General features: G+C 34.7%; 1 protein-coding gene across 1 annotated transcript in view; it reads right to left on the bottom strand.

Annotated features, from left to right (window-relative positions):
• Window positions 1–1,274: 1,274 nt before the first annotated feature.
• Window positions 1,275–27,155, bottom strand: part of LOC149065448 (uncharacterized) — a 153,905-nt gene continuing 128,024 nt past the window's right edge. The window contains exon 2 of the mRNA XM_089253789.1: window positions 1,275–7,476. The gene's annotated coding sequence lies outside the window, so the exon portion shown is untranslated. The remainder of the gene's footprint in view (window positions 7,477–27,155) is intronic.

The following is a 27,155-nucleotide window of genomic DNA, read 5'->3' as shown; positions in this document are numbered from 1 at the left end:
GAGGCAACAGGTTCCAGCGTCTATTATCTCTATATTGTTTCGTGGATTGCTCTTTGTTTTTTGGTGCAATGAACCGATTGATTGCGCTTATTTATTTTTGCGTATATATAGAAACAAAAACAGATGTCGGTTCTAAAATAGAAATGAATGGCATCAAATATGACAGCGTTGATAATTTCAAATTTTTTGTAACATTCGAGTGCCAATGGTAAGTTTATACAGAAATGATGCATTATTTCACCTCTCACACGTCATTCGAACAAGGCAAAAGAATAAACGAATCATCGTTTTAAATTCTATTATTTATTTATAAACATGATTGTCGCTCTCGAATCGATCTATAAGAGCATGTCTATATACACAGATGAAATATAGAACATCATCGTCAATGATAAACTAATAGTGAAGGGCTAATGAGAGAGAGAGAGACAGAGCAAGTATTCGTCTCCGGCAAACCGAAGAATTCCCTAGTGTAAAATAGGCACGAAAAGGAGTAATAACGGGCCCGAGCACTATACCCAAGTATCTTTGATTTAAAAAGATTATTTGCACAATTTTTTCGATACAATCAGCAGACATCGCAGTTTGAAGGACGCCGATTGAAAAGGCTAAGCTTCTTCAGTTTTCGTTTGGAGGATGGTTCTCATTAATGGGTTCGCCACATTAGTTGCAAAAAAAGACTCGAATGAATCACGAGTAGAAGCATTTTCATAATTTTCCAGTTCCTTGGCTATATATCTTTTATTTGAGCATCCTTAAATTATTTCATAGAAATGAGTGTCTCAAAGAACCATCGAATGGTACATTATACCGTCAATACTCGTGGAAAATTAAATATTTTATCGTATTGGTAGAATGCTGTGAACTAAGAATGGTTCCTCGCTCTTCATGCCTCAATTTTGATTACTGACGAGTATAAAAGTGCAACTAAAATGGCTTCCTCCATTGCAGAAAGTTCATGCCTTTCTAACTGCAAATAATCGTATTTTTTGCTGGGAAAATTTTCAACAGAAAAATATATATATAATCTATTTTTGTTACTCGCTTTTCACAGCAACAGCCAGTTGATTAAATATATTGCACACTATATCACATAACATAATCATCGTTCGTTGAGTTTCTTTTAACTTATCGAATTTAAAATGAATAAATGGCTGTCTCTTTTCTTGAATGTAATGGCTTGCGATTAAAGATGATAAGAGAAATGTTTTCTGTATAATTTTCTTCAGTCGATGGATCATACAAAATCTATCGTATTTCAGTCTACGAATGAATTAAAAATAAAGATCTGTATTGAATGAAGATACACTGGATGTCATGCATAAATTTCTATACAAATATGTCTACAACCATTTAGATTATGAGTAGGTTTTGAGTAATGTAATAGATTGAATCAGCTAAGTTGGAAGACTTATCAAAAAACTTCAGGATTTATCATAAGCCTTGGAATCATGAAAACCTTTCAATTCCATCAACAATCTTTCAACACCTTTTTTGCATAGTGTCAGTATTTATAAGAGACTGAAAACAATTACACAATGTAAATATTCACATGTATTGTTACTTTCACATTTTTTTGTGGTCATAAAAAAATCACATTATTTTACTTTAGTTCATCACATGATAGTTCGCAAAAAAGAAGAAAATACAGGTTATTCAACTCCGTAAAGTATGCAAAGAATGCAAATCAACATTAAAATCATAAGAGACAAATTCCATTGCAAATTATACAAATTACGGTTTTCAAAGCGAGCAATCTTTTTTTACGGGTCCATACCAAAATACAGATATCTAGATTTCACGCTTTCGCTTTTGTTGTTATTATGTGAACTTGGATTCAAAATGAGTGTTAAATCTGTTTTGAAATATTATTGCATTTCCAGAGCATACCTATGGGAAACACTACACAGATTCAGAAATTCAAAATTTATCGATGAGAATCGTACAGTAAGAAAGGTGCAATACATTTTCAATAGTTGAACTTGAGTATATGAGCTAACTGCAGCATTTTACATAGTTTATAAGCATTAATTTTCTTCCTTTTGGATTTTCTAATCATACTGAACCCTTCTTTTACAATGTATTTCAAAACTATATCAAAATATTAAAAAAATTATGAAATCATATTTTAACACATTAGCAGGAGATTCATATCCTATGCGTCAACTGTATTTCAACCCACTGCTGCTGGAAGGTGCAATATCCCATTTCCTATTCTTCATTTGCAGATGACAGGAAGAGAAAGGACCAAGAATGAGTTAAATGGGGGGAAAAGACTTTTTCTTCGTAGGGCTTTCACTTATAGGCTTCTCCTATATGCTCCCTTCCTTTCCGTAGAGTTGCCATAGCAGTGAGCTAAGCCAAAGAATGGGCTAAAATGCATTTTTGCACCGTTCTATATAGAATTCGCCCTCCCGCAAAGTGTCAAAATAAGTTCTTGACAAGTTAAACAGACGAAAAACTTTTCTCAAGGTTCCAAGTTCGTACTAAATAGTTGCAATCATGAAACAGAACACAATATTCGTATGAAATGATTAGAAAAAATATGTAGTTATATAGATCTTCATATAGCGGCACAATGTACTTTACCAAAGTGAAATCACTAAGTACAACATTTCAAAATTTCAACAGCTAAAACGAGAGCGGCAAGCAACTACAAATATTTCAAAAATTTCGAGTTTAAATTACTATATTCATATAGTTATATAATATGTATCATGAAAGATGAACTGATCTATATCTAATTCACAAATATGGCGTAGATTTCTGAATTAAAACGAACAACAACAAAGAACAAGTAAATCTCACTTGAAGAAATCGAACTTGAGAAGCAAAATAAAATATAATTTCTAAATCAATTTGCTTCAAAAGCGTAAATTAAGAAACAAATGAAAAATATCCAGTAACAAACTTTCCACCAACAATAAAGGCATAGCGAGACAACAATAGGCGAAAGAAAAAAATGGTATTTAGAATTCGGCATCGGATAGTTGATTGAGCTTTCTTCTTTGTTGTGGATGCTTGGCGTAAGCGTAAAGGTTATTAAGCGAATCGGGATATGGCTCGGTTCAATTGATTTATCCATGATCTGCAAAGTTATTATTTTTTGAAAATGCTGAGATATATTTTGTATATTCTTCATATTTCTTTAAATATAGTCTTATGCAGTATACATATTGAGAGAATCGAATTTTACAGAAATCTATGGTGCATAACGTGATTTTTGGGATTCTGACTCTAAAAGTTGATTGATTTTATTTGATTGATTGAACTTTTTATTCGTTAAGTTTGTGTAAAGAATCTACAGGTATAGGCATGGTTAGTATGTAATATAGAATCATAGCATGATTTTAGTGTGCACGCAAGTAAACGAAAACGAAGGCTTTTTAATCGCAGGCTATTACAGTACTTGTGAGAGTGATTGTTAGTTCTTTTTCATAGCAATACAATCAAACGTGTTAAGGAATTACACATTTTTAACAGATAATATGAAGCTAATCTAGGTATATTACGTTTAATAATATATGATTGATCAGTCTATCCGATTGGAAAAACGCACTGTATTATATGGATGTGAACTGCGCATTTATTGTAAAATAACTAAACTTAAGAATACAACTAAATATAATACAATATTGAAGCCCACTGTGATTTCACCTCAATATTTTATGAAGAAATGCATACAATATTGCAGGACGGGTTACATAGACAATGCAGCTAGTTCTAAAAACCAATCTAAACTTATGATACATTTTTCTTTTTTTAATTACAGCTCTCGCTAACTCATACATTCATCAAAACTTTTGAAAATAGGACAAAAAATATGCTGAGTTAATTTATGATTTTGCGGGTCATTCGTATAAATAAACATTTATAAAGAAATCATCATCACTGTATAATGTGTGGTGAATTATTTTACTGTGTGGAAGGATATCGAATTCTTTCAACGAATTTAAAATACTTATATTTTTAAGCAAAGCTCAAACGGGAATATGATGAGCAAAAATATTTTGAGACATGATGAATTGGTTTATAATGCAAGAGCATATTGGTATACATACAGGATTTCAGTGCGTCTTGATATACAAAATAATTCGCATCGTTAGCAAAGAACACATTTTAAATGCGTGATGGACATTGAAAGAGATAAGCAAAATATAGTATCGAACTGCTTAGTTTTTTTATTTTATTTTAGCACCAACATCAGTCTTTTCTATGCATGAAATTAGTATTGTTATAATATTAAATATATTGAATAATTTTTGTAAGAAAACACCTTAAAATTATTCAAATAATTAAATATCAACTGATGATGGCTTCCTAGACTCTGTGGATGTCGTGAGTTCGGATTTAAACTGGAATTTTCACTATTTCTAGTCATTATAATTTTTAAAAGATGTATGTAAATCGGCAAGGATCAGGCTTTAACCAAAATATGGTTTCAGACATGACTGGAATTTAATTTTTTGTTGGTTTCTTGCCAGTTTTCTAGTCAATATAAGATATAAGGATAATTCCGATGACATGAATCACCCTATCCTGTCAGGTAAAACATTTTTGAAAAATGCCAACTATATATCACACAGTCAACTCGAACTCACGATGACCGCAATAACAAAGAATCTCCATCTAGATTACGGTTGCTGTCGTAGCTTATTGAGCTTCATGATACGCAATTTCGACAAGAAAAACTGCCTATCTGAAAAACAGTGAATCAAACCTCATGAGAAGATCATATATTAAAATAACTTTTTAATCAATCATAACGGGACACAAGAAGAACCAAATATTTCACAGATATTTTGATCCCTTATCCTTTAATAGGAAACAAGTATTGCACTTTGATTTGCTTTACATTTTGTTGTTGGATGGATGAATTGGGTATGAGATTGACATCTTATAAAACAATTTAACAACAATCGTATTTTTAGAATCATGGCAAACAACTATGTAAGAATTGAGAATTGAATATTCGACTATTTTCTTGCACAAAGGCTTTCAACGCTATGATTCCTAAGGCCTAAGTTCAAGTGTTCGACACGAATTAATATATACGTGAGTATTATGGTTTAAATGAGATAACGTTAGTATTCGCAATTGGAACTAAAGAAACTCAATTGCAATAGTGAAAATAGTGAATGTATTGAAGTTTATAAAATTAATGGGTAAACACTCGCTCTCTCTTTTAAAACTTTCTAGATGAGGCATTGCTTTGATGCCATTCATGTCTGCAGTGCCGTTTGATACTTCAATGAACTAAATTATCATTTGTTTGTCGGATCAAAACATGCATAGAACACCCGTAATAAAGCTAATTAGCGGGAAGACAAATACCAAAACTTTTGCTACAATTTTTTTTTAACATTCACATGCACAAGAGAAAATAATCGCAGAGGAAAGAGAAAAATACACTCGTAGAAAAAAACACAGACACTTTTTTGTAATTTTTTTTCTTTTTTTTTTTTTTGTTATTTTTTTTACATTCAAAGTTAGTGAAAGGCGAGCCACAAAATATAATAACTGTACATTTAAATAACAATTATTGCTGAAATATTACCTTAAAATACGATATTCAATTCCACTCTGGCTCAGTTTATCGCTTAGTTCAGAGCCGAGCCCATGGTTTTTTTTTTTTCATTTTTAAAAGAAAGAAATATTATATAATATATATATAATATGGTTTCGACAATTACATGATAAAGTAACAGTCACAGGCTTAGGCACAGCGGAAATTTGTTTGTTTGCAGATGGTACGGTTGTGCAAGACTTTGTTTGTTTGTTTGTTTTTTTTGAAAAGGCAAACGATTCAGTTGTCCATAAAACCCTCAAGAGAAACCGGGTTTAATACCTATTCAATCTATTTATTTTCACTTTTAGTTTTTTTTTTTTGAGCAAACCTTGGACATGTTTGCGAACTAATTATAAAAGAACTGTGCTCTATGAGCATCGATTTAACTTATTCTTTGCCACCTTTATTTTTTCAGAAGCAAATAATAAACTAACTACCTTTTATTACCCAAAAACGGAACAGACATCCAAATACATATAAATTGACATTTGTCCTGAGTACATATAACAGTATAATGTTTATTGTTATGAAACCGGACAAAATCCATAACAAAGAACGTCAGGGTCAACGCAAAATATTCTTGGTGGGGGGGGGGGGCACTTGAAAGATAATTAACGTTGATCAATTTCATTAAACTAATTTATTTCAAATATGTGTCCTAAGCGAACGTTAACGTACTCACGCTAAATGGCAACGAAGGCTGTGTGAGCAGGCAAACATATCATTTAAATACTGACACTATAAAATATGATATGTCACCTTTCATTTTTTGTGGTTTTAACTTCTCGATTCAAATATGATTATAATAGTCATACTTTTCTAAAAACTTTTTCCCCCTTCAAGATTCGCATTTCATTCAACGTACAATGAACACTAAAGTACAAATGGCATACATTAAGTTTTTTTTTCTCAAATTGCATTTCTTATATGAGACAAATTTACTGCTAAAATTGGCTACTGAAAGATGTCGAGAGATCCCTGTGCTCTAAAAGACAGTTTTTTAAGCGAGGATTTTTCTTTTGTTTGTTAATAGGAACTACATTTAAATGCCTTTCAAATATGTCTATGACTAAAATAGTTGATCGAAACAGAAAAAAAAATTGCAACCGTAACGAAAACATTTGCGGTTAAGCGAAACACATTTCGTTAACAATCTTCTACAAACAATAAGAAACTTTTATGTAAATCCAACCACATCTATTGTCGCCAAACTTCAATTGCTTGTTGCAATTCACATTCTAATCACATTTCTCTCTCTATAAACTCATTAAGAAATTAATTAAAATGAGGTGCTCTTGTATAATATGCAAAAATGTGTGTATCGAAGTTATACATATGGTTTTATAGGCTCTAGGGGAAAGTATCTACATATCACTTTCGCATCCACTTCGATTGTCAATTAGCCTGCTGTACTATGTTATATTCTTTTCTAAAGGAATGGAATGTGTAGCTTAAATACAAAAAAAAAGACAAAATTGGGCTAAACTGATTTCAATCTAATTCATCAAAATTCGATTCTAAAACTATGAACGAATTCACATCCAAAATTTACTTAAATATTCGACTATTCATATTCAGTGGAACTTAAGTGGTGTTATTATATTATGAAAAAAGCACCTCATTTTGTCTGAATATAAATCAACCAGTTAAATTAAGAGCCATATTGTACAACAAACACATTCATAACTGCAATTATTTACATCACCATATTTCAAAAATATAAGAAAAATCGAAGCTAACGTTGCCAACACACGAAAGTGAGCAATCAAGGTCTAAAATCTGGAGTACATCCATAGTTTCACTTGGAACGAGACAACCTAATGGACCATCTTTGTTAATTACGCATTTTCTCTTCTTGAACGAGAAAAAGGCTTTTTTTATTCCCATCGGAACAGAGATACCATTGCCTGTGAAAATAGAAAAAAATTTGATATTCCTCTAATGATACTTAATAATACTTGAATAATGACATAAAAGGTATTATGCTCAAATGACCGTAAAAACTAAGATATTTATAAGATACGATTTCAACTTCGTGACATAAATTACAGCACTTGATGCAATGTGAGCATTAGTCATTTGTAACTGGGATACAGAGACATATATTTATATCCATTATAAATTTCTATTCATAAATTCGAGCCATTCCTGAGTTCATAGAAAACTTTGGAAAGCATTATCAATAATGCTTATACGTATAACCTTCCACTAGCCAAGATTTGTCTGGTCAAAGACATTCAACCATGCTCAATATCTATATAGACAGGATAAATGACTGTTTACTCGATTATAGATTTGAGTAGGTCACATAGACTTCTTAATTATTTCCTTTATTGCAAGCAGCGGAAACTATGGATTATTAATTTCTGAAACACAGTATGAACTTTAAAGTCCTTTCATGTTGAGATTTTGAATTTCTAAGTGCTCGATTTCACCATTTTTAATTATAAAACTATTAGAATTTCCCAAGTGATGCTGAAAAGCAAATATGTACGAAAGTTTAAATGAGCGAATTTCTAGTGAGTCAGCTGTATTCCCTTTAATAAAGATCTGAAGGATTTGTGGAATATAATCGAAGTGTAAGGTACATATGAATGCATGAAATATTTCATTCAATTCCACCAAATAATTACATCTAAACGTTCCATATAGACTGAGAAGAGTATTTATAGAATATTTGCAACCTTGCACTCTCTCTCTCTCTCTTATATCACCAGATTCTTGTTTAAACTACCATGTTCAATTACGGAATTTAAAGATTTTTCAGAACGCCAATACTAAACAGTTCTATTAGAAATTATAGAGCAGTTGAGTTCTTATAGTGGTCTATCAGAACTAATCTTACGATCAGGTTAATTATAATGATAATATATTTAAAGGGGACAAATGACATTCAAAATTTTTTTAAAAATGCAATCTCATTTGTTTAAATGGAAACTAATAAATAACTACGTGAGTGGGAAAACCTCTAAAAAATACTCCCTCCTGATCAAAGTCGTAAAACTCTTGCTGAAAGAATAAATGAATTATTTGTAAATCTGAACAATGATGAACCCTGTGAAAATCTTGACCATCAATATACACTTAACCAACAAAATTCTATGGCCTTAACTCTATTTAATGAAATTGAAGTTAGAAAAACGATTTTAAAATTGGATAATAATAAAGCTATAGGTTGTGATGGTATATTTCGCCTAAAATGTTGAAAATTGCTTGCAAATATATCCGTTTTCTAACATATTTGATAAATACTTCAGTTTTTGAGGGAAAATTCATTGACAAATTTAAATATTCTATAGTAACTCCCATATACAAATCTGGCATTGTAAATTAATTCAATAATTATCGTCCAATTTCTGTTCTTCCCATTTTTCCCAGGTAATTGAACGTTTAGTTAAAATAAAGCTTATGCATTTCTTACAGTCAAATTCTTACTTTACAGACACACAATTCGATTTTCTGGAGAACAAAAATACTGAGACGGCTATCTTAAAACTTACAGAATGTATTTATAAAGCAGTCAACGATAACAAACAAGCTCTAGCTGTTTTCTTAGACTTAAAAGCATTCGATACATACAGTTAATCATGAAATTCTCATTAAAAAATTGTTTTGCGCAGGAATTAGAGGTTTTTTCTACAACTGGTTTAAAAGTTATTTGTGAAACCGGATGCAGGCCGTAAAAATTGTGATACTGAGCTAAGTTATTTTCTATTTATAAAGAATGGCGTCCCTCAAGGATCTATGTTGGGCCCCATATTATTTTTAATTTATGTAAATAATATAAAATATCTTTAATTACATGGTAATGTCATAAGCTATGCTGATGACACACAGCCCTCATAATTACTGAAAATAATCTTTCGACATTAAAAAATCACACTGAACATGATCTAGCCATATTAAATAGTTGGATAAGAAATAACAAATTATCGTTGAATTTGATTAAAACTAAATATATGAAATTTCTCTAAAAACTGAATATTAAAAACTCTATATATACCCATAAAAACAATATTGATAATATCATAATTCATTGCCATAATAAGGAATGCGTACAAGTGTGTACTGTACGCATTCTGAACTGTTCCTGTCCCATAATCCATGAAACTGAAGAAATAAAATATCTTGGTGTAACTATGCATAAAAATTTAAAATGGAAGGCCCATGCCCTGATGATCTGCAATAGACTAAATTACATTAAATATTCGAATTTTTGGTCTAAAAAATATAGTTTCTATGGATTTTCTTCTACCAATTTATTATGCCTGGGTACTTTCGCTTATTCAGCATCCATCTGTGTCTGGGGAGGAGACTATGAATCAAATTTATAAATCCGATTTTATTTTTCTCTAAATAAAATTATATAATATTTCTCTAATATTACGTACAATGTTCCATTCAAATAGAGCTCGTTTTCAAGATGATTTTCGCTTCAATCGCAGCAAATTACACATGTTTGAAATATTAATGTTTACGCAGAGAAACCCCTCTTGGTTTGAAATCAAAACTGGATCAAACCCGGAAAGCAGACGATGAATTTCTTATCGCATTCACAAACCCAAGAAAACCATTTTCCAAAAGCAGTTTCATTATCTCGCCCCCAGAAACTACTATAACTTAAACCGTGATTTAAAAAAATGATAAAAATTTAAACTCTTTGAGGAAATCCATTACCCACTATATAAATAACCAATAACATACAACTTCTATAATTTAAATGGAAAATAATTAGCTTCGGAAACCATTTTAAAATTGTAATAAAGTTGAAATTTACACGTGATTGGATTGATTGTGAAAATCGTGTTTAAGGCTACTTTACTCTGCTTTATGGGTGTGTTTGCCACCTACATAAATACTTTGTATAGTTTGCCTTGGACGGATCGCACTGATCTCTTAGACCCAACAAAAGTGGACTATGTATGTTGTTTATGTTCGTATATGTGTATTTAATTTGTGTTTTTATATATTGTATATGTGTGTGTGTATGTATGTTAATAAAATTTCAGTTTGTTTTTTTATTTATTTATTTATACAATATTGTTGGCCCTGGGCCCTATACAAGAGGATGCGATTGAGAATGACAAAGATATTGTTTAATACCAGACAAAAAACTAGTGATAGTGGAAGATTCAACAATAGAGCTTGGGAGTTTGTTCCATTCATCAATGGTATGAGGAAAGAAGCTGTATTTAAAGCAGTCAGTGGAAGCAAAAATAGGTCTTAATTTAAGGGAATGGTCGAGTCTTCTAGAGATGTAGGATGGTTTGGCTAAGATACCAGAGGTATCTATGTTGAAATCACAATGAAAAATTTCATAAAACAATGTTAAACGAGGAATGAGACGAAGAGTAGAGAGAGGGAGAAGATGAAGTTCGTTTTTAAGTTGGGACACACGGAAACGAAAGATGACCAGCAGTCGTGAGCAAATCGGGTGTATTTATTTTGGATTGATTCGAGTTTGTCTATATTACTGGAGGCGTAGGGTTCCTAGATTTCAGCGGCGTAGGAAAGAACCGGGGAGATTTAAGTTTGTTAACAGAGTAGTTTGATATCCCGAGAGAGGAGTGTTTAAGGTTGCGGCGGAGGAAGAAAAGTTTAAGACACTTCTGATAAACGTAATCAACATGTTTGTTCCAACGCAGGTCGGCTGAGATTATGACACCGAGGTATTTGATTTGAGGAACTTGGAATAACGTAAAATTATTGATGGAGTACGAGTATTCAAGAGGAAGTAATTTACCAGTAACTTTCATGTGAACCCTTTTTGAGATATTGATTGTCATTTGCCATAAAGAACACCAGTCCGCGATGGAAGCCAGGTTATGTTGGAGAAGTTTTTGATCAGATTGATAGTGAATGATACGGTAAATTATACAGTCATCAGAAAATAATCTAGTGGTGCAGTTGAGGGATTCTGGAAGGTCATTGATGTAAATTAAGAAAAGTAGTTTTTGTTTTCAGCTAATGCTTTTGAATAGCGTAAACATACACAATAAATGCATTTCAGTGAATCTAACCAAATTATTTTTAAAATTTTTGTTCAATGAATAATTTATTGAAAAAAAACTGCAAAACTGAAGTGAGCTATATTTTTCCACCGAGTTTCCTATTTTGATGAAATCCATTCGTATTTTTTATCGTGTTTCCGAAAACGCACGCAAACATTTATAAGTATGCATTTTAGGAGGTGTCAAACGGTATGTGAGAAAAAAAATAAAGACTAAACTAATCAAAGGATAATTTTTTTGCCTTTTTTAAAAAAAAATAATTCATACTTTGAGCAGTAAATATTGATGAATCTAAAAATAGATGCTTAGCTTAGTTATCTCAAATAGGTCATAAGAAACAAGTGTGTAAAATTTGGAGTAATTGAATGAAATGGTTCGCAAGGGACATTTTGAATATCAGTTTGTGACGAGAAACAAACACGGAAAAAAAACCAGAAATGGAGATAGAAGCGAATTACCTTTTTTGGGTTAGATAATACCAGGGAAGACCAACGTATGTCGACCCAAAATTGCAAAAAGGAACCGCGGCTAAACGCTTTTCGGAACTATATGAAGTTCCTTCATCAGTAGCAAATAAAGAATAGTGAAAATACTCCTTATAGATGGAGTTACTCGCTGTTGTAGACAAAAGTGTCAAATTCAAAATGAACCGGAAACAAGAGCAAAGGAGGAGGAAAGAAAAGAAAAATGGCGGAGCCAATCACAAACGAGAACGTGATAGTGATGGAGAAAAAATAATTATTGTAGAAACTCTTGCCAGATTTTTGAGAAAGGTTGGTGTGCTAGTTAGGTCGTTGACTAACTGGTTTGAGTTTTTTTTATGTGGAACGATTTGAAGAAGTCCAAGTCAGACGGTGAAGAGCAATTTCGAATAATTTTGGCAGAAGAAAAGTCAAATGACTAGCAATGTAGGGTTATGGATGAGCGGTTAAAATCTTAGTTGGTTACGTATCTTATATAAAGTTTCTACGGACTTTTTGCCCACTTTTTGGGCAAAAAGTCCGTAGAAACTTTAAAAATGAATAAAAACCAGAAAAAAAAAACCGAAGTAAAAAATGGTTTGCAGGGTTATAGCATCGCTAGGTCACGGGAATTTTTTTAAGACAGGGGAAAACCCTCAAAAACAGCCGATAGGTGGGGCTGGTGTGAGCGACTTCGGTGGAAATATGCAAATGAGACGGTTATGAGAACTTACGCTCCTAATCCACAAGCAGTTCACCGTTGTAAACCGTGTATGAGGACCTGCTGCACTCTGCCGTTGCTGGATTTGCGACTCGCCTGCAATGTGTTATCCCATGTGGTCGTGGTCATGTGAAACACATACTGCTGTAATAAACGATTTAGAAACATTCTGTTCGTTATTTGCGTATCTTTTCTTTGACTTGCGTACGTCAGCGCCATCTATCGGCTGTTCTTTGTTTTTTTTGTTATATATATATATAACTATATGAAGTTCTATATATATATGTGTTTCTTAGGAAAATGTTTAAACATAACTTAATATTGTCCATGTACGGTTCCATTCAGTGCACACGCCCTTGCCTTTGTAGTCTAGGGCGTTCACCCAGAAAGTGAAAGGACGTGGGTTCGATTCCCCGCAAGGGCAGTTGAATTCTCTCTCTCCTAAATATATCTCCGCATTAGCGAGCTGTTAAAAAATTTTCTATTTACTCTCTAGCCCGGGGCAACGTGGTTATCGCGTTCCACGTATTGTATAAAATTTCGCGGGGTACGCTATTATCGCGTTCTTTATACAAAAAAAAAAACCATGCGGTTGAATGGTTTGTGTGAGCTTAAGTATAGTAATTCGTTTTACGAAAACAAGCATGTTCATGCTCCTACCGGTTGCCCTGAATTCATGGCCCAAATATGTGGGAGATAATAACATGCCTCTAACCCCCTATATCAGTCCTAGAATATGTATTCGGAAACTCAGCCCGTTACTAGCGGGAGTTGCAGACGAAGCAGCATGGCTTAAAAGCACTGGATCAGTGTTCTTAACGTCATCCTCACATGAGATATAGACGTTTAAGAACGCAGAGACAGCCATTATGTACCAAATTTACATCGCAGCCGAGGTCAAAGACTGTACTATGAGTGATATTCTAGACGCCTGGTGTGTCTGATCATAAAATGTTGGCGCTACTGCACTTCTGCCAGATGTCTAGAGTAGGTACCTTTCACGTCAGTCGGACGAGCACGGACGGTAATAAGCAGCAGACGATTGAGTACTTGTATGATATTATCCAATAAATATCACTCTGGAAACCTCAGTGCTTGTCCTTCATTTCTGACTCCTCACTGCGCTTGCAACTAATCATTATATGACAAATATTGGTGGGTTCAGTTGGTGTTACACCATCCCCTCACGTTTGAGCGAGCCATGAACCTAATGGCGACTTAAGCGAGGGGAAAGGGGTGCGGCAGGTTGTAAGGGGCGCCAGCCTAGCCTTTTGTTTAGATACATAAATTTTTAAAACGAAGATGTTGGGAAAACTTGAGGGAACAGGAACTGACAGGAACTGGGACGTGGTACCAGAAACAAGAATGGATATATACTCAATAACATGGGGCAAGTGTTTTTTTTCAATTTATTGAAAAAAAACTGCAAAACTGAAATAAGCTATATTTGTCCACCGAGTTTCCTATTTTGATGAAATCCATTCGTATTTTTTATCGTGTTTCCGAAAACGCACGCAAACATTTATAAGTATGCATTTTAGGAGGTGTCAAACGGTATGTGAGAAAAAAAAATAAAGACTAAACTAATCAAAGGATAATTTTTTTGCCTTTTTTTAAAAAAAATAATTCATACTTTGAGCAGTAAATATTGATGAATCTAAAAATAGATGCTTAGCTTAGTTATCTCAAATAGGTCATAAGAAACAAGTGTGTAAAATTTGGAGTAATTGAATGAAATGGTTCGCAAGGGACATTTTGAATATCAGTTTGTGACGAGAAACAAACACGGAAAAAAACCAGAAATGGAGATAGAATTACCTTTTTTGGGTTAGATAATACCAGGGAAGACCAACGTATGTCGATGATGCCCAGTAATTTTTCAGGAGCGGTCAAATAAAAGACAAAGAGTTAGAGTTAGACATTAGAGTTCTCACTTGTCCGGGGCCTGGAGTACTAGAACTCCCTCGCAATCCCCTAGTTTCTGCCTTGTTCCAGGGCTCCTGGGAACCCTGGAGTAAGTATTTTTATTGTGGAGTTAACAAGGTTGAACTCTATTTTAAAGGTTTGAGGTAAATAAAAAAATTCAACCCCAAAAGCAAATAAAATATGATAGCTCATCAATAAGAGCCGTAATGTGGAAAAAATTATATGTTAAGAACGGTTAAATAACTTAGATCAAAAACCGGACAATTTGCAATTAAAAGTGGGACGTATGGTCAAGGGTATTTTGTTCGATAAATAATGGTGTGCGGCTTTGGACAAACAAAAAAATCAGGTTTATCCCAGAATCCTTTAAGCTAAAGCCCTTTCAGCTTCTCACCAAGGTCGTCTTTAGGGCTTCAGGCTTTTAACCTGGGCGGCAGGTGAGCTCCAGCCGCTCCTGCATGAATCCGTGGGCACCCTGTAAAAACTGTCTTTATTGTTTTCAAAATTTTTTGTTCTGTGAGAGACGAAAGATTCCTATTGACAGATCGTTCATCCAGGAACATTAGTGGTGATAATTATTAATCTCTAGCATTTTGACTATTAAAGCTGATTCGAAGCAGAAAATATAAAGTCGAAGCATTAGAGACTTCCAGTGGTGTCAGGGTGCAGTGGGCGCTCGAACACCCACAGTATTTTGTAGCACCGGTTTGAGCACCCCCGGAATTAATTCAGTAATCAAAATCTGTTATATAAAGATCAAGTCCAGCACCTACAGGTCTAAAACACTTTTGACGCCTCTGGAAACTTCTATAGCATAAAACCTTTCAGATTGTTGAAATAGTGAAGGTAATGTGCCGATCCTCTTCATCTCACAAAAAGGAAAAACAAAGCCAATTATAAGAGAAGCACAAGATACAATGCACCAAGTTTACTTTGAGAACTGGTAAAGTGAATTGGTAACCTACTGAATCCGTAAAATGTGTTGACAACACCGATCCAATCTCCGTAAAGCAATTTGTCTCAGATACAGATGTTGTAGAATAATTAATATGAAAAAAAATCCATTAACTTTTCAACTGTCTGGAACAAAAGTCGTACCTGTTAATGATAAAGTGAACAATTTGCGACAAATTATGAATTTTTTCTTGTGAAATACTCAAGATACGAAATATGATTTGCAATATATCTGGAAATCTTCAAATTTATTTATTTCCTGATGAGTGCTGTGAAACGGTTTTATCGGAGAATCAATCAATCAAGTTCCACAGTGACAAGTAAATATTTACTCGTTTCTAGGCAACCTGTTGAATTGGAGAGACTGGAACAGTTTTGACTGAATAAACTCACTTCAGCATGGTTGACAATATGGGAGTCACCAAGCCATGACATCAGAACATATTTGATCGCTTTAGGAAATTAAAAAAGCCTGCTATCACACACACACACATTTAGGATATGAACAACGCTTTGGTCAATTTTGTTGATTACCATCTTTTACCTGATTAAACGTTTGTATTTTCCAAAAAGACCATACATACTCCATCACAAAAACTATACGCACCCGTTCCATGAAAAGTGTCACTGCTTTTTCGGAATCATCGATTCCTGGCTTTTAGCCTCAGAAAGAAGCATAACAACCAAGACTTCCGATTTTCTTACTCGGGATACAAATAAGATAGTAGGTTACTCGAAGACTACGAATAGATGATAGGCAATTACGCCACTTCATAAAAAATCAACTTGCGTTCTCGAGATCGTCATCTGGACAAAAGAAATAAGACTCTTGAAAATATTTGTCTTAAAAATAATAACCCACATTTAGGTCTTATTTTGACGTGAATACGCCTTTTTAAAATCATCTGACGATACTGGGAACATTGACAAAAAGTTGTGTGACGAAATTCTTAAAACGCCCATATCTCAAAAAGTACGCAACCCAAGTCAAAAGCAATGCTATCGTCAGATGCATATTGCAAAGGTGCATTCAATATGATATTATTCCGGTTTCAATATCTCTTCCCATCTGGGCACCAGGCCCGCTGTCCTGATTCGTAACAAACTGTTTCCCACTATACCTCGAGTAGTTCACAACGAAAATAGACGACATTGATATCGTTTGTTAGCTATTTCGAAGACAAAAACGATGATAATGACATAATTTCATTTTGCCAGTATCTACCACACGATTCAAGGCGCAAAAATCATATTCACGTCAAAACCGTGTCTATGACACAGCCTACCCCATTTTTTTAACCAAAATCACAAGGCTGAAATTAAAAATAATTGATATTTGATAATTTATTTTTTTCGTCAACACATGTTTTAATCAGATTTATATGCTGCCAATATCATATGGAATCACATAGTTTTTTATTGACTAAATAGATAAACACACATCCACCCGTTTTATCAAAATACTGAAATTAAATAACGCCCCAACTCGAAAAAATCATAGTATCTCTTGATGTCTTATTCTTATTGTGTCATCTAGGTGCGCACATATTTAAAGCCAATGAATAGATCTACCTGGATAACTTGAGTATCCTGTTCAGACACTTATTTATAACCATGCAGTTTCAGAACGACGATAAATTCACGGAACAAATCGATGGCGCAGGGCCGTAGTTCTCAATTCGTTGTCAGTAGACCACTGGTGCTCCGTGAAGCCACTTCAAGTGTTCCGTTAAAAATCACAAATTATTGCAAAAGGAAAATCAATACGAAGGTTTTCTTTTAACAGCTGGCTGATACGAAGATGAATTTAGAAAGAAAGAAAATTCAACTGCCCTCTCACTTGCCGGATGAGCACCCTAGCCACTACAAAGGCAATGCATTTCAATCTTTCCTTTAGAGCTCGTGTGCACTGAACGGGACCGTGCATGGACGGTCGGATCTAACTCAGGCCAAAGCCTGAGCCAAGGTCTCAGCCACCTCGTTAGGCATTTTGCCTGTTGTGGCGTTGTATTTGTATAAAGCTCACAATTGCTGACACTTTAGTGCACACGATCTCTAAAGGAAAGATCGAAATTCCTTGCCTTTGTGGTCTAGTGACTAGGGTGCTCATCTGGCAAGTGAGAAGAAGTAGGTTCGATTCCCCAAAAGGCCAGTTGAATTTTCTTTCTTTCCTAAATTCATCTTCGCATCAGCTAGCTGTTAAAAGAAAACCTTCGTATGCATTAGTGGAGAGTGACATCATCCTTGACAAATCAATATAGCGTAAAATAATTTTTGGATTGTAATCAGCAAACGTGATCGACAATTAAACTTTTTAGTTACATATGTGGTACCATAAACTTAATACACACCCAATCGCAATGAAAAATGGCGTCATGTACTAGACCGTTTAGTAGAGAAAAACCAAGGCACCGAACAAGTTACGTCGCAATGATTGTTAGAGACGAGTCCATTAACTAGCATCCGAGAGGGGAGCTGGGACCTAGGCCCTAGGTTCCAAGCCCGAAGACGGGGGGGGGGGGAAGGGGGCATGTCTCGAATATTTATTTGTTTTCAGGTTGCGAAAAAAATTATGTTCATTTTTATGATTTCAAAAAAGTATAGCCCGGTTTAAGCCGAGTTTTTCTTCGTAAAAGTTACTATAAAAATCACATTCCAGTTGCCCCGTTACGATTCGAAGCCGTTAGGCAGATCAAGTTTCTCGGACGATAAGCGTCTTGCAGCGAAATCAAAGAAAAAATAAAAGAATTTGGGGGGGGGGGGAAGACTCTAAAGATCATGAAAGATATTCAAATTTAAAAGAAATTAAATTACTGAGAAGTAGAATTTAAAAAAAAGTTTAATACAGGTAAAATTGAAAAATACCCCAAAACAGAGTCGGAATTGTTCGACAGAAGATGATGAAGTCACAAGGGGGTTGATACACATAAATGTTCCAAAAAACGCATTTTCAAGTTTTTAAATTTACAAATACAAGGCGTCCATAATTAAAAGACCCTATTTTGAAGCAGCCTACAGGTGAAACCAGTCATCAGAAAATTGTGAAATTTTGCGGAGTGAATTGAAATTTTACTTCATGATGGAATTTGTTTCAGGGAGAAAAAAATTAGTTGCACATGTCGCCACCAGAGGGCGTTTTATCAATAAATGACGCATTGGCAAACGTTTACAATTTTAACAATTGTTAAACGCTTTTACAATTGTTACTGCAACAAAACATGTTCCCCATGATGGTCATCATTTTCAGATACCTTGTGAAATCGCAAGATGGCATGCTCCACAACTGACCGTAGTATGTGCAGGGAAATGTTCAGTACGTGGCGTGAAATGCTGCCTTTAAGGTCAGGTAAAGTTCTTGGATTGTCACGACTTACCAGACGTTTCAAATACTTCCAAAGCCAAAAATCTCATGGATTAAGGTCCAGAGAGGCCATAGATTAGGGAAGTGCCGACTGATGACACGTTCTTCTGTAAAATGTGTTTTAAGAACGTTCTTAACATACACTGCAATGTGTGAAGGAGCTCCGTCTTGCATAAAGGTTGTGTCTGAAAGGCAATTACGTGCTTGCAGAGCCGGAACAATTTCAGCAATGCATATCGCTTCCCGGTGATCAAAAATGTCACTGGACCTGTAACTCCTGATAGAAGTAGGGGCCGAGAATAAATGATGCAGTAAATCCACACCATACCGTCACTTTTGGTGAATGCAACGGAACCTCTATGATAGCGTGCGGATTTTCTGGTTCCCAAATTCGGCAGCTGTGAGTATTGACTGCACCATCCAAGTAAAAATGCGCTTCGTGTGTCCAGAGGATATTCCAAGGCCATTCTGAATCGACCTCAACGCGAGCTAGAAACTGCAGTGAGAACCGGAAAAAAATTCAAATTATTCAAATTAAAATAAAAATTCATGGCAACAGAGGAGTGCAATTTAAAAACAGCTCTACATGTTGCATCTAAAAATGTTTTGGATGTTGGAATCAAAGCAAAGACAACTAGATGCAGCATGTAATTAAATTAAACTTTTACGTTATCTAAGAATTACATGAGAAACAGAAAAACATTAAAACAAATTTTCTATACCATCAAGTGAGAACATGTATTGCTTGACACATTTTTTAAAGGATGTTAAATTAGTATTGTGAGTGGTTTCTGGTGGTAATGTATTGTAGAATTTTGGTATAAGATAAGTAAAATGTTTCTTCAACAGTGTTTTATGAGGTAACGGAAGTGAATACATATTATTTAGTCTATTTGAAGATCGAGATGTATTTAAAGGCATGGAGAATTGACCTTTGAGACGTAATGTAAGTATTCCAAGATGTTGATGAAGTTGTATTGATGATGTAGTAAAATTATATTATGATTCTAATTATTCTCTTATGGAGGCTGATTATAGGATAAAGGGTTGAAAGGTAAAACGTCAGAACCCCAGACAGTTAGACCATATAGTAGGAGTGCGTGAAAGTTTGTATGGATAATATCGGAGGATATTCCGCATGATCTTATGGCTTGTGCTACACGCCTGAGAATTTGAAGCTCTGTGCTCTTCCACCTGAAGCAAAACCTCTTGTACTGCGTCTATAGAAACGGGTTTTGTTCCTATTCCAGGACGAACAGCCAACGATCCTGTCAAAATACGCAAAGAAAACCGAAAATATATATACTAAAAAAAGTAAAAAAATGCGCGTAAAACGGTTCTTCCGCATTTAACGGTGCTCTTTCCCAAATTTACTTCGTTTTTCGAATTCGAGAATATCTCTGTGAATATTGCACTTAGAAACGTAGAATGTTTTTGTTGGCATCAGGAGAGACAGGGCAACAACTTTATACTTGGAAGTTGGAACACAGCGGGACCGTATAAAAATTTACATTTTTCATTTTGTTGCACACACTGTATTTTCACTATCAAAACTGGTACAGGGTAATTTTTGAACGCCTGTAGAGCATTTTTTAAACTGGAATCATACCTCTACGACGGACGTTTGATGAGATAGAGGCCGCGGCAGCACTTACAGGACACCCTGTATATACAGGGTGATTCACAAGTTAACGTACAAACTTTTAGGGGAGGTAGAAAACACAAAAACAAACAAGAATCACATAATAATTTTTAGTTTGTTGTAGCTGCTAAAGTAACGAAATACCAGTAACAAAACAATTTCGACACTATTTCTAAAAAAACTGAACACTTTTGACACGTTTATAGAAATAGCCTTACAACAAAACGGTTGATATTTGGAAAATACGGTATATTACAAACATCTCTATTAATTCATTAAATCCCACCTGCGGAAAGAAACCGATGTTATGAAAATATTATGACCAATATTTATTTGAAATATTATAAAAAAAAGTGATTGAGCTTACATAAACCTTCAAAAATATGCACTTACTCTCTGAAAATTTTTCGATCTTATGCATTTATATGCATTAATGCTAAAAAGGACCAAAATATGCAAATGAATATAATTCATGCTCTATTAATTACAACGATCCGATCACAGTACCTAAGATTTTTACCTTTCGTTAGCAAGGTCAGCTCCTTCTATTATTTCAACAGAGAACAAAAACGAAATAATTAAATGTACATAATGAAGGCAACTTGAATACTTGGAGGCCAGTACCTCTACTCTTAATTTTTTTTACAATCATATCTGAGTAACATATTTTCCATTAATTCCTAACGTTTCATTCAATAAAAACATGTGTATAGTGGTTGATGTACATAAACAGTTGACGTGTGAAGCGTAATACTGTATCCGATTAAACGGGGAAAAAGTCGTTGAAATTATCATATTAAGCGGGGAACTTTAATATGGTCACTATGGAAAAAATTTTGGTGGCGGAAGATTTTATCCGTTTAAGATGGGTATCCGTTTATCCGTTATCCGATTAAGTTGGGCCCACTGCATTTCGAAAATGTTTTTACAATCATCTGATCCTAAAAAACTCCAACTGTTACATCACATTTTGGCCGTAAACTCATGTTCATTAGGACTTACTCTCGTGTTAGCAATCCAAAGACTTTCTAGAAAATCGAGCATGTGGACTATGCCATGAGATTGAGTTAAATTTCTCCAATCAAGACGTCCGTCAAAACCTAGAAATTTCATTTCCATACGCCGAAAAGGGTACATTACCACATCAAAGAGCTTGAGAATTGCTTTAACGTCAAAACAATCTGAACATAAGCCTTCATTCACATCACTAATTTATTTCAGCAAGCCAAAGATCCCGAGGATTTCCTTATAATCGTTCGGCATATACAAGATTCCGTGTGCCCGAGGACTGTTTATTGTATAGTCAATTTAATTCCCACTCCCAAGGGTTTATTCGATTATGACTGCAAGGCCAACCACCTTGATTGCTTCGTCCATTCAATGCTCTTGAGTCAATACATATTCTAAGACAAAACAATTGTTTTTAAAAAGAAAGTCATGCAAAAGTACGAAAACCTCACGAGATTTCTATTCGAGGTTTAACCCCTCATATAAGTCTAGTATATTATTCATACATTATAAACTTTCGAATTACTGCGTTGAGAAAAGATGTGCCACTGAATTCCAAACAATAAATTATACATGGATATTGAAAACGATTGCTAAAATGGTGAATCTCAATTTTATATTAATCAGTTCACTAGATTTTGGTCATAATGAACGAATACTTACGACTGACTATATTCTTTTGAGTTAAAAATGAGAAACCCCTTAATCGTCGTGAATCGGCTTCCAACAATAGATTAAATTATGTTACTACACAGTCGCCGGTATGGGGCAAAAAAAAAGCGGAAGGTATGTTGAACAGATTCATGTTTGATTTATTCACGGATATTACCGCAATTAAATATTTGTTCAATTGGTTTAATTTCGACTGTGTGTGCTTAAAAGTTAAATTTCATGGCTGGTTAATGAAATGATGAAGTCTGAACGTTAAATAATTGCATTAAAGCTAATTGTTGTGGCGCACAAACGCTTCAGAATATTTATTTGTTTATACAGGGTGATTCAGAAAAGATGGGAAAAAACTTTAAGAGGTGATAGTACACATCAATACTAACAATTCTGTGGTGTTTGGTCTGAACATGATAACTCCAAAATCACATTTTTGAGATATAAGCATTTTCATTGTCATTTAAAAATAAAAAATAAAGCTCACACACACACACACACACACAAATACAAATGAAAACATCATACGTCAGCATGTTGTTTAGCCGTACGCACGTATTCGTGCATTTATCTCACTTCTAACTAGTTATAATTAGGAAGACGTACTTATAGATCAAAAAGCCATCTTTTGGAGATATCATGTTCTGACCAAACACCACAGATTATTGTCATCAAAGAATACGTGGTCTAACATGAAAAGCAAACGTGATAGCGCGTTTCGAAACGGCCGCTCCGCAAACGTTAAAACAGCATTCCTGTTGGAATTTATCGAGACAAAAAGAACACCATTCATGCAAATGTAACCTGGGGAAGAAGAAACCGTATGCAAATCTGCGTCACAGTGAATAAAAGGCACGGACGCCAGCCCTGTGAAGTTATTCCAGTATTATTCCACCGGGAAGCAAGAAAGGATCCCGTTTCGCAAAGCTGCCGATGCAAGCGCGCAAATGTTTTCGGATTGGGCAACTGCCTGTGGGGAAAAAACTCACCGTACATTCATACTGCCTCTGTGGCACTTCCGTTTGCAGCTCCGTAAATGAAATGAATGTCTGCTTTCTCAGTATTACTAAATTGCGCTATTATCCCTTACGTTACAATGGTTACACGCTGGAATAACTTCACAGGGCTGGCATTCGCGCCTTTTATTTACTGTTAAGCATACGGTTGCTTCTTCTTCTCCAGGTTACATTTGTGTGCATGATGTTCTTTTTCACCCGATAAATTTCAACAGGAATGTCGTTTTAACGTTTGCGGAGCGGCCGTTTCACGTTAGACCATGCATTCTTTGACGACAATTGTTTGTATTGCTGTGTACTATCACCTCTTAAAGTTTTTCCCATCTTTTCTGAATCGCCCTGTATATGTATTTTTCATATAATTTTAAATATGTTCGCGTCACCGTTACGCGACACCATTTTTGAAAAATCGACTTCAGGGGTCGTGACACCCCTTAAAACTATCCATTTTTGAATCCAGATCGTCGATTTTCATACTTAAATGCACCGAATCCAGTAAGTACGTAAATGTAAAAAACTACCGCGAAGTATACGTTTTTCAGAGCGGGTTCTTTTGGTTTATGTTAATATATTTATTGCTTTTCTTTCTTCTCATAACATACTTTTTGGAGATTTTTGTTTTAAAAAATTGATATATGCATGTACATATACAGTTGGAAGACTTTTTTCCAGAAGAACGTTCTCTCTCTTTGATTCAAGGAAGAAAAATGAAATAATAAAAGAGACAGGAAAAAGCAGTGATATAAAATATCTAACTGCCGACGTTCTAAGAAGCGGAAACCACGAAAAGAATAAATCAACAGAAATTGTGTAGAATGGAAATTCACTTTATTCTTTACCTGAAACAGAGATTAGAAACAAAAAAAAAACAAAACCATATGCATCCGAAGCGGAAAAAAAGGAGAACGAATTCAGCTTCATCTCATGTTTCTCAAGTTCTACTTACGATGGTTTACGAGATCGTAAGACAATATCGAGATAAAAGTTTTATACTACGAATGCATCATAAAACGTAAAGTACTTTTTGTACCAACGGTTTGAGGTGAATTTCACTTTTTGAATCATAATCTATACGTTTTTTTTTTTTTGCAGGAGACTAAGGCCCGGATTACACTGTTAAACTTTGATAAAAGACCTTTTACAAAACTTGAAAAAAAAACAAAAAAACCAAGCAATAAGCCTATTGGTTACATTATAGGTTGAATTTTTTCAAATTTAATAAAAGAACTTTTATAAAACTTTTATAGTGTAATCTCGGCCTAAGGTAATATAGGTGAGAAGGTATTCTGTGTGAAACAGTTCTAGGGCACATGCCCTTTAATGCCTCAGAAAGATAATTTTTTCAACAGCACAATAAAGCATGATGCCAAGCAAAATGCGTTTTAGAGTATAAAACCGACTACGTTGAAAATGTCATTTTGGAAAACATTATTTTGTTTTGTTTTTCTTATTTTCGTTTTTTATGAAAGCTTCATTCTTGTGATTCCAAAATAGGCTCTCGTCCATGGTGTTGTCACAGCTATGCACGTGCGGTGTTTTTATAATCTTTTCATAATCTATAAGAGTTAAGAAATATGGTTTAAATAAAAGAAATCGTTGGTAAGTAATAATATCTTTTGATATTAGCATTCATATGATAATAATAACTTCAAACATTTTATACTCGGATTTTTCTGTATACTGTATTTGCTTCCCATGTTTTTATGTTGCAGTTATATTGGTAATAAAATAACAATCATATATGGGCGGAGATACCCCCCAGCGTCAAAGATGGAATCGACTGATCTAATGTATATAGGTACATATGAATTGACATTATCATCATCGTGCCCCCCAGCAATAATGACCCTGCCCCCCAGACTTCCAAGTCTATCTCCGCCTATGATAATAATGTCCACAAGGCTTCTAAAAGCTACGCCTAATTCAAACGAAGAGAAAAAAGGTAATAAAAGTTATCACAAAAACCTTTAAACGATAATTTAAATTATTGGTCTCGAGTTGGCTTTCAATCAATCCAATAAAAAATAACTAACCTAGGTGATTCAACTGGAATGGATCCGAGAAACATACAGGGTGATTATGATTAAAGTTCCCGTACTCTGAATAGTTTTTTTCTCAAAAGCCACTCACCCGAACACAGCCAAATTTTCAGGATATGCTAATAAGACCATGGAAAGAGAGATTTGTGAAACGAAATAAAAAATAGGTAAATTTTTGACCACCAGGTGAAAAAATGGCGATTTTTTATTGCATTTTCCCTTTTTCCATGGTCCATAAAGCGTATATACCAAGTTTCAATGGAATGCGTCCAACACAACGGATGCAACAGGTCTCTGAGCAGTGTCAATATACTGACACTACTCAGACTAATATAGCTCCCGTTCTGGTGGACGTATTCCATTGAAACTTTGTATATACGCTATGTGGACCATGGAAAAAAAGAAAATGCAAAAAAAGTGCCACTTTTTCACCTGTTGGTCAAAAATTGAGCTGTTTTTTATTGCATAAATCTCTCTCCCATGATCTCATTAAGATATCCTGAAAATTTGGCTGTGTTCGGGTGAGTGGCTTTTGAGGAAAAACTATTCAGAGAACAGGAACTTTTTAATTACAATCGCCCTGTATTCTCATTGGAAGTTACCTCATAAACCAACTACAGAAAGTTCTATCTTTTAAGTGTTTAAAATGTTGAAAAAAGCAAACCAATAAATATACAGATACTAATGACAAGAACAGAAAAGATAATTTTGGAACTCAAACTATCATAATTGACAGGGTAACAAAGCGGGCGCACTGGGTTCTGTTTGAGCAATGACGTCACGCACGACGTCAGATGGTGCCGACTCTTCCCAACACTCTCTATAGCAGAAAGCCTCCGCGCGAAGCTCGTGACGTCACCGAAGTCGTCCATTTCACCCATAGTCATTGAATATACTGCAAAAAAAAGGTAAAGATTTTCCGCATACGCCGTCTTGCTGTATCCAATGGCTACAGGTGAAATGGACGACTTCAGTGACGTCTAAGCTCCGCGCGAAGCTCGTGACGCCGCTGAAGAAGGTCATCTCACTTATAGCCATTGGATATACAACAAAAAAAGGGTAAAGATGGCGCATGCGTCGGCCTGCTGCACAACCAATGGCTATATATATATATATATATATATATATAGGCAGAACCCCTTTATATGTACCCCGCATATGAAGGCGTCTTAGCTATAGGTGAGATGACTTTCAGTGACGTCACGAGCTTCTCGCGAAGTCCTTCTGTTATAGATGGTGTTGCTCTGGCCACGACTCTGACGCGTCACGAAACAGCCGTTATTGTACAGCCCCCGATATCATATAATCCTGTAAGTTTTAGTCCATAACCTGCGCCATCACTAGCTAAATGTACTGTGAAAATATCAAAACATTTCATTCAAAGAATTTTTGCACACAATCGTGTTTCGAATATTACATAAATTTTGCTTTAGATTTGACATAAAAATGTTTTTTTTTATAGAAAATGATATAGGTTGTCCAAAATTTATTAATGTTTTCACCAGTTTGAGATTCTTTCTATCAAAAAACTTTATGATTTTATGCTTATGGGGGGGGGGGGGAGGAATTACTGATATTATATAGAAGAACGGTTTTTTTACGGATATTTCGCCTCCGATGTTTCGCTCCGAACATTTTGCCTGCCCTGACCGCGAGAGTGACAAAGTGAGTGGATGAGTGACGATATGGGTGAGTGGGTGCGTGACCGCATGAGTGACCAATTGAAGGATCGAGTGGCCATGTGAGTGAATAAGTCAGTGGGTGGGTGGCCGTATGAGTGATTG

Source organism: Pholcus phalangioides, unplaced genomic scaffold, assembly GCF_987345545.1.
Source record: "Pholcus phalangioides strain wild (caught in Gottingen) unplaced genomic scaffold, Ppha-v1.0 ptg000039l_1, whole genome shotgun sequence".
Taxonomy (NCBI): Eukaryota; Metazoa; Arthropoda; class Arachnida; order Araneae; family Pholcidae; genus Pholcus; species Pholcus phalangioides.
Note: the sequence above shows the minus strand (reverse complement) of the source record. Positions and strands in the feature narration are given on the sequence as shown.